This window comes from Amblyomma maculatum, chromosome 1 (genome assembly GCF_055883805.1).
Source record: "Amblyomma maculatum isolate TAMU_Amacu chromosome 1, ASM5588380v1, whole genome shotgun sequence".
NCBI classification, from domain to species: domain Eukaryota; kingdom Metazoa; phylum Arthropoda; class Arachnida; order Ixodida; family Ixodidae; genus Amblyomma; species Amblyomma maculatum.
The window spans coordinates 25777082-25788701 of NC_139344.1; the positions used below are offsets into that span (position 1 = coordinate 25777082).

At 43.5% G+C, this 11620-nt stretch overlaps 1 long non-coding RNA gene across 1 annotated transcript; it reads left to right on the forward strand.

The window, feature by feature from the left end:
* Positions 1 to 8452: 8452 nt before the first annotated feature.
* Positions 8453 to 9969, forward strand: LOC146201966 (uncharacterized). Its single transcript, XR_014701914.1, has 2 exons — positions 8453 to 8618; positions 9669 to 9969. It is a non-coding gene; the product is annotated as an uncharacterized LOC146201966 (long non-coding RNA).
* The last annotated feature ends 1651 nt before the right edge of the window (positions 9970 to 11620 follow it).

Sequence of the window (11620 nt, forward strand, 5' to 3'; positions counted from 1 at the left end):
GCATGACTGCTTTACGGCGCGCTTTCGCCGCACACACCCGAACGCGATCACTTTCTTCCCACTGTCAGCTGATCTTATACTCGTTGGGAAAGGGGGGGGGGGGGGGATGCTATGTCACGATCTTGATGACCGCAATATACTCAACCGACACTTGCCAGTACATCGTGCTTTCACAGAAGAGAAAGTCGTTTGAAAAATCGCGGCCGCGCGAACCACAAAAGGAGCGCAAGATGGAGGAATGGAAAGGCGATGTCTCATTTCAGCCCGCAGCACATATTCTTTTAACTGGTCCTATAGCGTAGTCCGCGCCCTCAGTGCCAGCACCTCATGAAAAATAGTACATGAAAAAGAACAGTCTGCATGCATTTCTCCATTCAACGTGTGTTTGTAATGCTAGATATATGGTGGGAAAGGGCTTCAAATGAGAGCGAAAGAAGGTAAGAACAAGGCGCATAGGAAGTTGCTTGCTGCACAGTAATTTGGATGAGTGGTAAGAGGATTCTTTCACACTCGCCCCGATGATGGTTAGAACAGCCGTCATGTATTATTCATCAGGTTTTACATATTGTGCACAAACTCCTACCAACAGTTTACATTAAACTTTAAACAAGCGCGCTTCTCCACCAGGCAGAATGCTCCCGGCAAGAGCCTAATCGAAGACCCAGCACGGCGCTCTAAAAATCATTTTGTGTATCGTGCACAGTCCGACAGCAGCATCTATCAAAGAGCCGTCCCAAACAAAGCCGTTGCACTTCAGCGCCCTAGCTTGCGACCCGTGTAGACAGCGAAACTTGAGGCCTAGAAGCCATTAATTTGCATGCAAATGACTTGGACGTCTACACCAAGCATTGCTCTCCGACGCCAGCCGCGCAGGCCGAACGTCTCAGCCGAGCGAGCATCCGTTGGGGCTTGGCGCTCTTCCCGAAGACAGGTTTCCCCCTCGAAAATGCAGAGCTCGGTGGCGATGGCGCTCGCCTGCTCGGGCTGTGCAGCATTGTCGAGGGCAGCTGAAATGAGGCGGTTGGCCGCCGCAGATCGCCCTGCGCGAGCGTTGGCTGATTCTAACTCATTTAAGGCTCCTCCCATGCTCACGCTAGTCCACATCTCGGAATTACTCTCGCCGAGCGGCCATGCGAGCACGACCACGAAGCCTCTTGAGAGAGCATCTTGGGGCGAATATTAAGGTAGATTACATTCTTTTGCGTTGCGGTGACCACGTGTCCATACGAACTTGTTATGGCTCGGGGGGTAACGTTTCGCCGCTCTTTGTTGTGATGCGCATTAGCAGTTGGCGTCACCACCAGCTTTATTAAAATTGGCTAACTGGAACGGACAGTGTGAAATTTACATAAAATTCCTAACTTAATGCAGGGACTGCAAAGTACTGGTTAAGCCAAGCTAAGTTAAGCTTATGGCTTCGGTGAGTTCAACGAGAGCAGACACTAGACGCTTTCTTTGCAACCGGTAGGCGGGCATTTTCAATGAGGTGTTCGTAAAATGTTTTTTCGCTCATATGTTTAAAACGCTTTTATTGCAGCTCGAAACAGTATGTACCGTCTTTGCTAAAAGTTACCAGGCTGCAGAATCTGCTTCTTAGCCATGTGGTAGTAAATTCACAGCACGTCTGAACCTCTAAATCTTTGCAATGTGAAGGCGAGCGCCTGTCCTCACTTCTTAACTAGTTGTTATCATCTGGAAATCCTTATTGAGACTTTACTAATGCAAGGGAGGAGCAAAACATGTAGCCTGGTTACTTTAGGAAAAGACGGTACTCCACAAAATTAGCCATTCAGAATTAAGAACGTATATTTATTTCTTGCCGAAGTAAAAAAGAATATATTATATTGCAGAGCTTGAGCAGTCTCATGCGAAAATGCACAAAAATATTACATACGTTCTGTCTGGAAAATTCATTAGTAAAGATGCTAAACTGCACGATCCCGGCATCACTATATCAGAAACGAGTGAAGAAAGTTTGAGATCTATTCATGCTACATTTTTCTGTCCCAAAAGAAAGACAAATAGATTACCAGCTTTGGACTGCGCAGGGCTGTTCCAAAAGTGACAAAGGGTCGCCTTGCAGGAATCTCCGCCCGCTATACTGCTAGCGGCAAAGAATAGTTTAGAACATTCCTTCACTTTTACAGGGGATTGGGAAGCATTGAACCTCATCAAGAGCGGTGAGAACGATGGCACCTGTCGATAGTACGGTCTGGTTGAAGCAATAACACCTCTCCGAACTAAAAAGAAAAAGGACGAATGAACATTGTACTTTCGCACAAAGCTGCCGCTTACACCTACTATGTGGAGTGGTGGTGTTGTGAAATTACAAAGACACCGTTGTTTTTGAAAGGGTCCGTTACAGACGAGGGCTCCACGTTGGGCGCCATGCTTGCCGCTTTCGCTCAGTGTTGGCAGCCCTCGTGCGAAGGTTAGTTCCTCGTAGGGCCGACGAAATCTTCGAGTTCGAAACAGACGTGCAGTGCTTTTGCAGCACTATAAATGAGGTTTATATGCAGTTTTTGTTTTCGAAATTAGCCAAACGCAGAGACCAAAACAAAGACCAATTTTGCTGTAATGACGCAAATATATTTTTCCTTTAAAAACACAATTTTAATGAAAGCTTTCCCGTCCTCGTCTAGAAAACCTGAACCATAAAACCTGAAGTTCATAAAAAATTAATGTTCAGCCAGACCCTGCTGCTGCATATGAATCAAAAAGAGCCAAATTCTCTCATGAGAGGCTCTTTGTCAGTTTCAGAGAACGTAATTCGCATTGTTTTTTGCTAACTTCTCCTCGAGCTCTACTTCACATTCGACTGAATAGAATATAAAGAAATTTAGCGAAATATATGAACCCAAAAGACGACGACAATGAAGGGATATCATTAGCTCTGGCGCTAGTCCCAGTGAGTGGGTTTGTGACATTGCTTCAGAGGCAGCCGCATCAACCTATAGAATGGAAGGCTGAGATTCCGCTACATTGACCTGTAACATGTTTGGTTGTGTTAATAATTATTTCCTTCTGAAAATTATTATTGCTTGTGAAAGTGCAGATGCAGACAGGAAACGAGAGCACAAAGGGTCGCCTTGTCGTTTTGTCCATTGTCTGTATCTTCGATTGAGATACGATTCCTTAACTTAGGATGCTGCAGTGAGGTGCACTACATTCTATATCCCCTACATTCTAGCTAGTTCACTTTCCCAGCGGCCGTGGTAAGAAATCCGAGAAAGAAGACTGTCACATTTACGCACGTGACAGCAGCCTGCTATTCACGCTTACTTGCTTGTGTTTGTGAAATATCGCACCGTTCTTGGCTTCACAAATTGCATGCACTGATCGCTTCTTAATGTGCTAACATTATTGGGCTCATGATGCCGCAGAAAAGCGTGTACAGAACGTGTCCGCAAAAAAATGTGTGGCGATGCGCAAAGGTTTTGGCCCCCCTAAGAACCTCCGAAATTTGACCTTACCCGAATTTGACCAAAATTGGTGTCCAACCTAATTTAAGCACTGCTATGTCAATGGCGATCTAAAAATTAAGCCGTGTCGCATAGAAAATTTGGCCCCCTGGACCTGCGAAACTTGTCTTCAAAGTTGACCGAAATTTACGTCTATTCTAATTTTACTACGGCCAACTCAGTGGTGCCTGGCAAATTTTGACGGGCGAACCAGAAAGTTTGGCCCACGTACCTCAAAATTTGACTTGGTTCAAATTTGACCAACATTGGGGTCCAACTTAACATGACTGTGGTCAACTCAGAAGTGCTTTCCAAATTCAGGTGGGCCACCCTCTAACATTTGGCCCACCGGATCCACAAAACTTCATTATGTTCGAATTTACCGAAGTCGGTGTCCAACCTATTATGACTACGGCCAACTCAGTGCTGACATGCAAATTTAATGGAACCGCGGCAAAACTTTGGCACACTGACGCATCTCCGAACGTGGGAAGATACTTGCACCCTCAGAATATTTGCGTACTTTGGAAGATAATCATTTTTAAACACTGGTGTCAGTATTAGGTCTTGAAATAATAATGCAGATATGAAGTTTCGGGACGAAAAGGGGCCACATCTAGAAATCATATCGAAAGGAGTCATATCATATCGAATTTGCTGCCCAAATTATTTGCATAGTTCTTTACTACATATTGGTGTAGTTTCTCTTTCATGAAATGCATAATAAATAACCATTGGGGTCTCGCGACGGTTTGCGCCGATATTATAAAATTTATCGTTTTTTCTTCAATTTTTGCTCAGGTACATCAGGCTAATTTAGAAAAGCACAAACTTCTGCACGTATCCAATTGTTACCCGGATGGTTTAGAATGGGGCATTTCAAGGTATACCCATCAAAGTAAACGATTTGAATAGGCTCAGTTTTCTGAGAGGTGACCGTGCAATCGCCTGTGAGGAAACTATGATGGCTGGTGAGTCGCCCAGAAATGACTCAGTAGCAGTCTCACGCTAGGCGGACACTTGGGCTTTACCGTGAGCGAAGAAATGAAAAGGGGCAGTCTATTACACAGAACGCTGTGAATGAGATAAGCGTATCTCGTGCACAACGCTATCTTCTCGCTTCCTGCATTCCGCCTGCATACAGCGCTAGGCGAGTGCCTACTACGGCGACCGCCTACTACGGCGACTGCGTGTTTCAACGAGATGTCATAAGCAGTGAGCGCTAAGTTGTTGTTGTTGACGGCCGAGCTACGGAAACAATCTGCATGGCCCGCGCATGTGTCCGAGTTGTCCGCTTTCTTTTCCAACGCCGAGTGCGCTCATTCGAAGACGTTCCCGGCCACCTATAAGCGCCTCCGCCTAATCTCCCGCCCGACGCCTCTACTCCTCCGCGGTTGATTCCCAGCATGCGAGCCCGATGCCAGCTAGCAGCATGGATAATACTCTGTTGGCTTCGCGGTTTTTCAGGTAGAAACTTTATTACAGTTCTCGCCGTAAAATAATTAAAAAAAAGTGCAAAAATGTCAAAGCGAACAGAAAATATCCATTTCACCGGAGGTAGTGCCAGCTCTCATTCAAGATAAAAAGGACGTTCTCAGCGGTGAACAAGTGAACATTTTTTTCAGTGATCGAGATCTGTGCACACTTGAAGTTAAAGTACTATATACCAAATTTTGGTGGTATTTTTCTTCTTGTTAATGATGCGTAAGTCACTGCTTTATATCAGTCCGCACGCAGTTTCTGTTTACGACCGTAAAATAATTTATAACTAAATTTTCTTTTCTCACCGGTTTCGGTTTCATTATCCGAGCGATTGTTGTGACGTCATGAAAAAACAGCGATATGATCGCTGATTCTTCACTTGTAGTGGTTCCTGTTCATGAGGCAGGCTGGCTTTATCATTGTAGTGAATTCAAACGACGAAGCAATGATTATATCGCTTTATCTTCATCCCTCGCGTGACCTAGACATGACTGTGACGTCACAACCATAGCTAGGTTGTTGAAGCCGAAACCGAAACAGGTGAGAAAGGATTTTCAATTATAATTTATGCAGCAGTCGTAGGCGAATATGAGGCGGGGATCCGTGCACAGTAATATCTTAGGCATCACAACAAAGGATAAAACACGAGCCCAAAAATTATGTGTCTATAGCAGGGTAGGCAAAATTTAATTTAAAAAATCAAGTTTTTCTTTTTCTGCAAATCAAAACCCCTATTCTATCTTTTACATAGTCTAGTCCTTCATTTACCGGCACGTAAAATATTCACTCCGAAATCAGCATTTTTCGAAACCAAGGCGGCAACCAGAGACGTCCCCTTTTTGCTCCTGCTTGAGACCTTTGCCTCTTGTAATCTGAAAACACGATTGCTTTCAACGTCTATTTTGTTCATATTTAGCGGAATGGTTGTCACTGACCTGACAACAGTGAAGAGCTATGTAGCACATTTTTTTTAGTCAAACACATAATCACATGCAGCCGGATTACTCGCGACTCACGGCAGTTTGTTGGCGCTTCAGCGTGTTTCGTGGGCAACTGACATTTTCTTTATTTTGAACCTGGATATTTAGCCCTCATGCAATTACAAAAACAAAGAAGTGGTTTAGGAGACTGGGCTTCCACAGGAAGAGGCATGAATCGATCAGCAATGACACCAAATCTCCGCAACATAATCTAGGGGCAGACGCCGCGGTCATCACGCGCGCTTGCATCGAAGCTTTCACGCTCGGTGAGACACATAGAAACCATTACGGCAAAAACTTGTGACTGTAGCTATGACCTTGTTGACATTAACCTTCTCTCGTTTGCCCACGCCGAAAAGTGTTAGTGTAAAGCATGCGATGAGGATTTCAAGCTGGTTGAAGATGCTGCACGACAAGGAGTTGCTGGCAGGTTCCCCAGCAATCTGTAAAATGGCTTTCAGTGCCCCGGGTCGAGGCATCTAGACGAAAAAAATCGAGCAACATGGCTCGAGTTGGCATTTGAGGTTATTTAAAATTTTTGCAGGGCGATTAAGAGTTCACTGGTTATGTGAAGCTGACTGATGGCGACTATACTTCGTACTCAGGGCTACATGACAGGTCACTAAAGGGGTCGGGAGAGCAAGGCAGCCGGTACAGAAAATAAATATTGGTTATGGTGGTGACTAAAATGCTGGTGGCTATTCAAAAACATTGCATCAGTATGTATTTCTATAGTTAGTATTGTAATATTGCTCTTTCTTCCACTTCAAGGGCAATAATCTCAAAACGTGAAATTTCGCTGCATTTGCCCCTTTATTGAGGAACTACAGGTGATATGGAGATAAAACTTTGGGAGTTATGAGTAAATACTACAGAGAGTCTACTGAACTAGAATTATGAACGTTACTGCAGACAATTTTATATTAAAGGATATTTACTGAAGATTTTGGGTCAAAACCTTGGTAGGCCTAGTAAAAGAAAGCAAACAAAAATACAACGTTTGCAAAACAATAATCCTAGTTCGGTATCACTACCTCGGATCGCTGATTACAATGATACAAAGATGAATTTTTTAACCCCAGCAGATCATGAGAAAAAGGGTCAAAAACATAGGCTAAAAGGCATGGGAGGTATAGGGAGGTATAACCCTGTCCCCTTGAGGCTAATGCATACCTGTGTATCTTCACTCCTGGTTACAAGCTAATAAACTATCATTGAACCTTTTAAAAACTCTGTACATTCTGTTCAGGCATATTAATATTGTTGCGTGGTGACAAGCAAAGAGGACAGCACAACATGGCGATAGGGTGAATGATTTAATGGTTGGCCTAGCGCGAGGGCTCCTCTCGCGCTATCTGCCGATCTTCTGCTTCGTAACATTATAACATAGCGTCATGCGCTTAACATTTCTTATGGTAATACTGAGATTTAAAGAGTCGCTAGCCACAAATTGCTGGGTGTTCGGTACGACGAGACACTGTCTTGGAATACTCATATTCCGGAACTTAGATGAAGTTTGAGTAGAGTAGTTGGTCGCCTTTACCGATTGACTAACATCATTCCTAAATGGCTAAAGATATCAATATATTATGCACTTTTTCAATCCAGAATCTGCTACTGTATCTTAGTTTGGGGAACCACGACAGCCGGTAATTATAAAAAGTTAATTAAGCTACAAACGAAAGCACTGAGAGCAATTGAAGGATATCACGGCCAACCACAGAATTCACCGACACAGCCTCTGTTCATTAAATATAGCATCCTTTGCGCAGATCAGACATATTTTGTTTCTACTGTTTCAACACATTCATAAGAAACGACTAATATGTGTCCCAGCCGACAATTCTTCCACAACGTACCACTTCAGAACACAAAGGAAACAATTTCCTAAAATCCGGTCTAATTATGGTAAGCAGACGCTACGATATACAGTTCCTATAGCTCTTAATTTACACTTACCTCTTCAGTTCAATTCTGCAATAAAACGGTTCAACGGGAACACCATAAAATACTTGCTAAGTAGTAATCTTCAATTTTCATAACGTTCCACAAGCAATTGTCCTACAGTTTCCGAGTGTGTTCTGCGAAGTTCGCTCCTTTGCCTCACGATTGCTTTAATTACTTTGTGACTTTAATGTATGTTCTGTGAACTATGACGACAAGCGATTGTTGTTATTTTTTTTGTTGATCATTATGTTATAAGCCTGATATGCTTTCTTTTTTATTTTGTATCCTTTCTGAACTGATACGTGCAAGTGCAATTCTTTTCTTTTGCCACTATCCTGCCAACTGCATATGGGTGATGAGGCCTTTGTAAGGCAAGCCAGCCTTTTGCCTCATCTTCCCCTTTCCATGAAAGAAAATAAAGAATTGAATTGAACAAAGGAATATGGTATTTAATTTTTTTCAATTGAGATTTTTTTACGGTCGGAGCCTTACGTGGCTCGTGGACAGGAAGTGGCAGACAACTCATGTGTCTTTGTGTCGTAACCATTACATTACAAAAAGTAATACATTGCAGGTATCATCGTCGCACTCCCTTCCGAAGCGCCGATTGGGATGACGGCACAGATGACAAATACTCCTGTGGAAGGGTCTCCTCTGGTGCGCCATTTGCTCGCACGACATCCCTACAGGACCTCCATGGGGGGCCAGATTTGTCCTCTTTCACGTACCTTCCCCCTGAAGGATGCTGGTAAGCTGCTGTTCATGAGCTGCGCGTACTTTCCAAACGCACCCCATTTCATTATTATTTCTCTCCCATGATTTAAAACTACTGCGCCTGGTATCCTGAAACAAATTTTTCACTTACCACTTCATGACGTAACCGATGAACAAGTATTCCCATTTAAACTCACGACAAACCGACGACCAAAAGAAGTGTTCGTCCTAGCATGCGTCAGTTCATATATTGAGGAAAAAATCAGGAATATCGTCGGTATGCCGCGTTCATACGCAACGTTCTAATGCTACGTTATAGTTTTTTCTTTATTACCTAATGCTCACCTCACTTTTACGTTTTTTTTTCGAACGTCATACTCAGCATTTATTCATCTCTATGTCTTACGCCTGCTCCGGGTAAACGAATTCGTTGAATACTGGTAAAAGGTGTTACATGAAGAGTTAGTACGAATAAAATGAACACCCATTCAAAAGGAAACTAACAAGAGTAAGAAAACAGACGGCAACCCTAAGCTTTGCATATATGCTCTCCAGACGGAGGACCATCAAACTTGGCGAGTCCCATGTGACGCTTAGCGCGTTCGCTTCGCTGCGGAGGCGTTGGGGATGACAGTTGAGTGCCACTTGATTTTGTTCATCATCTTTACTTGCAACTCGCCTTTCATCTTTTTTGAATTTGCTTCTTTTTCTTTTTTGCTGCGCAATAGTAGTTATACTTCATTATCCAAGGCTTTTTTTTTTTTTTTTTCTGCGACTACGTCATTTTTTAGTGGCCTAGCCACATCTAGCGCAAAGTTCTTGACGGCCTGCTACGAGCATGAAGCGCATTGCCTTTTATCACCACTAGTTCGGATCACATGAGGGCTGATAAAGATATGAACAGATAGTGGAGGGTGTCCCGCCTTCTCGCATCTAGCAACGGGCGAGAACAAGTCTACGCCGTATACGCGATGCCCGTTACTACGAGCATGCGCTGAAAACGAGTCACGGTGACCCACTTGTACTACATAAATGCTCCAGCACCTAAGCTTTTGATTTGATTGGTTTGTTTGTTTTTTCGCAGATAGCGACGAAATGTGTGCGGCATCGGCCCGGCAACATTGACGCGGCGTCTGGATGTACTACGTGCACATTTTTCATCTCCGTCGTGTCGTGCAAGCCACTACCCAGCTACCCCCCGCACCACCGATGATTGGATCCTTACCCGCCTCCTATGCAGAATTAATTCCGCCAGCATATTTATTGGAAAGCTACTGAAGGCGGCAGCTTGGGGTAATGGTATACCATCTAAGGTTTTCTTTCTTATGATAATTTCCAGTGACTTCCGTCTCTATCAAGCCCAGATTCTCCAAACCTCATTTCGTTCAAGGGATATGCATTTAATAAAAAATCTCAAATCAACTCAAGCGTGCCGAGAGAAACCCTTTCAACCACTCAGTTTTCCGAGTTTTCTTGCCGGTTTCATGGTCGCTCCCTCGTACGTTGGTGCAGTTGCTTAGATGCTGCAACTGAAGCGTTGTTTGCACAAGGCGAAAAATTGATCGGGACCGCGCGCCTATTTCTAAACTGGCCGTGCACATAAAACAAATACTACATAAAGAACAAAAAAAAAAAAAGATGCCAAAGCATTCAATAATTTGTTTTGTGCACGTAAAGAGACGATGAAAACCAAACATCTCGACATAGCAAAAGCCTGTGTTTACTTCCTTACGTAAACCCGCCGTCGTTGATACCACATTGCCATTGATACAATATATTTTAACTTCTTTGTTCGGAAAACATAATCAAAATGCGGTAAACAACTTTCCAGTGAAGACGGCGGACGCATTTGAGAATACAATTTTAAACCACCGTTCAGCATCACAACCAATGAAACTTTCCAATAGCGCACAACTTGTATCCACGGCCGCTTTCAATTTTTGTTCGGTTGCTTACGTGCTTCGACTGCCTGTCGAAGGGCTCTAACTCTTCTTTATCTGTCAATACTTGTTGAACTGCGTGTCAACGCCGTGGAAACATGGTATCGGGGAGTCCCGTCCCAGTTTTGTGTCCGAACACGTTCCCGACCAGCCAAGCGATGAAATCCAATGGGCCGGCATCAAGTCGAGACACGAGAGAAGCGTATACGTGGTTTGAAGTACAATGCAACCCTAAAAGTGGCGAGATAGAGGTTCGACCAAAGAGCGTGGGTGCCTTTTTTGGCCAACTTTTCGCTACAGTCAAGACTTTGAGCGCCAACTTGCGTTATTCAGTTCTTCAGTTCTCCAAAAATAAGGCCCACTAGCTGTCTGTATGATATTATTTTTGCACTTGAAGCCGACTAGAAAATGTCAAAGCGCTGAAGCCTCGTGTTTAATAAAAAATATACGCACACTAGAACTAGTCGAAGTTGCTTTAAAGAGAAAAAAAAAATGTGGTGGCTATAATTGCCATATTTACCTCATAACTAAGCTAAAGAATAAAGCAAAAGGCAGATATTTAAGAATTTGTCACGTGCCCATATCCATTTCCTGAAATAGAGCAACGAGCATAAAGTGTCTCGGATAGTCGAAGAAAAAAATTATACGGGCTGTTATTGCTACGGTGAGATGGCCGTCCGCCGAATAATAAAAAACTGTAATGATTTTCAGCGCATTCGGGACGTAAACAGCAGTGTGCCTAATTTAAGTTATGTAAAAGAGAGCGGCGAAAGACTTGTGCAGTCAATAACTCGAAAGTGCTTGTATGTAAATCGGTTCTGTTTCTATATGACCTCAATTAAATTATGCAAGATACGTTCACTGAACGCAAACACTTAAAGTTGTGCGAACCCCACGGAGCTGCTCAAAAAAACGAACCTACAACCTTATGGCCCATATTGTTTCTTTTGTTTAAGGCTGGAATGTGCGCAATGAACCCCATCTGTTGTAAAAAAATCACATTCACCTTGTAGTGGAACAACCATCCATCGGTGGTTCTATTTTGAAGCGTTTCGGTCAGCTCTTGTATTTGATACGCTCTCTACAAAGTGATTTT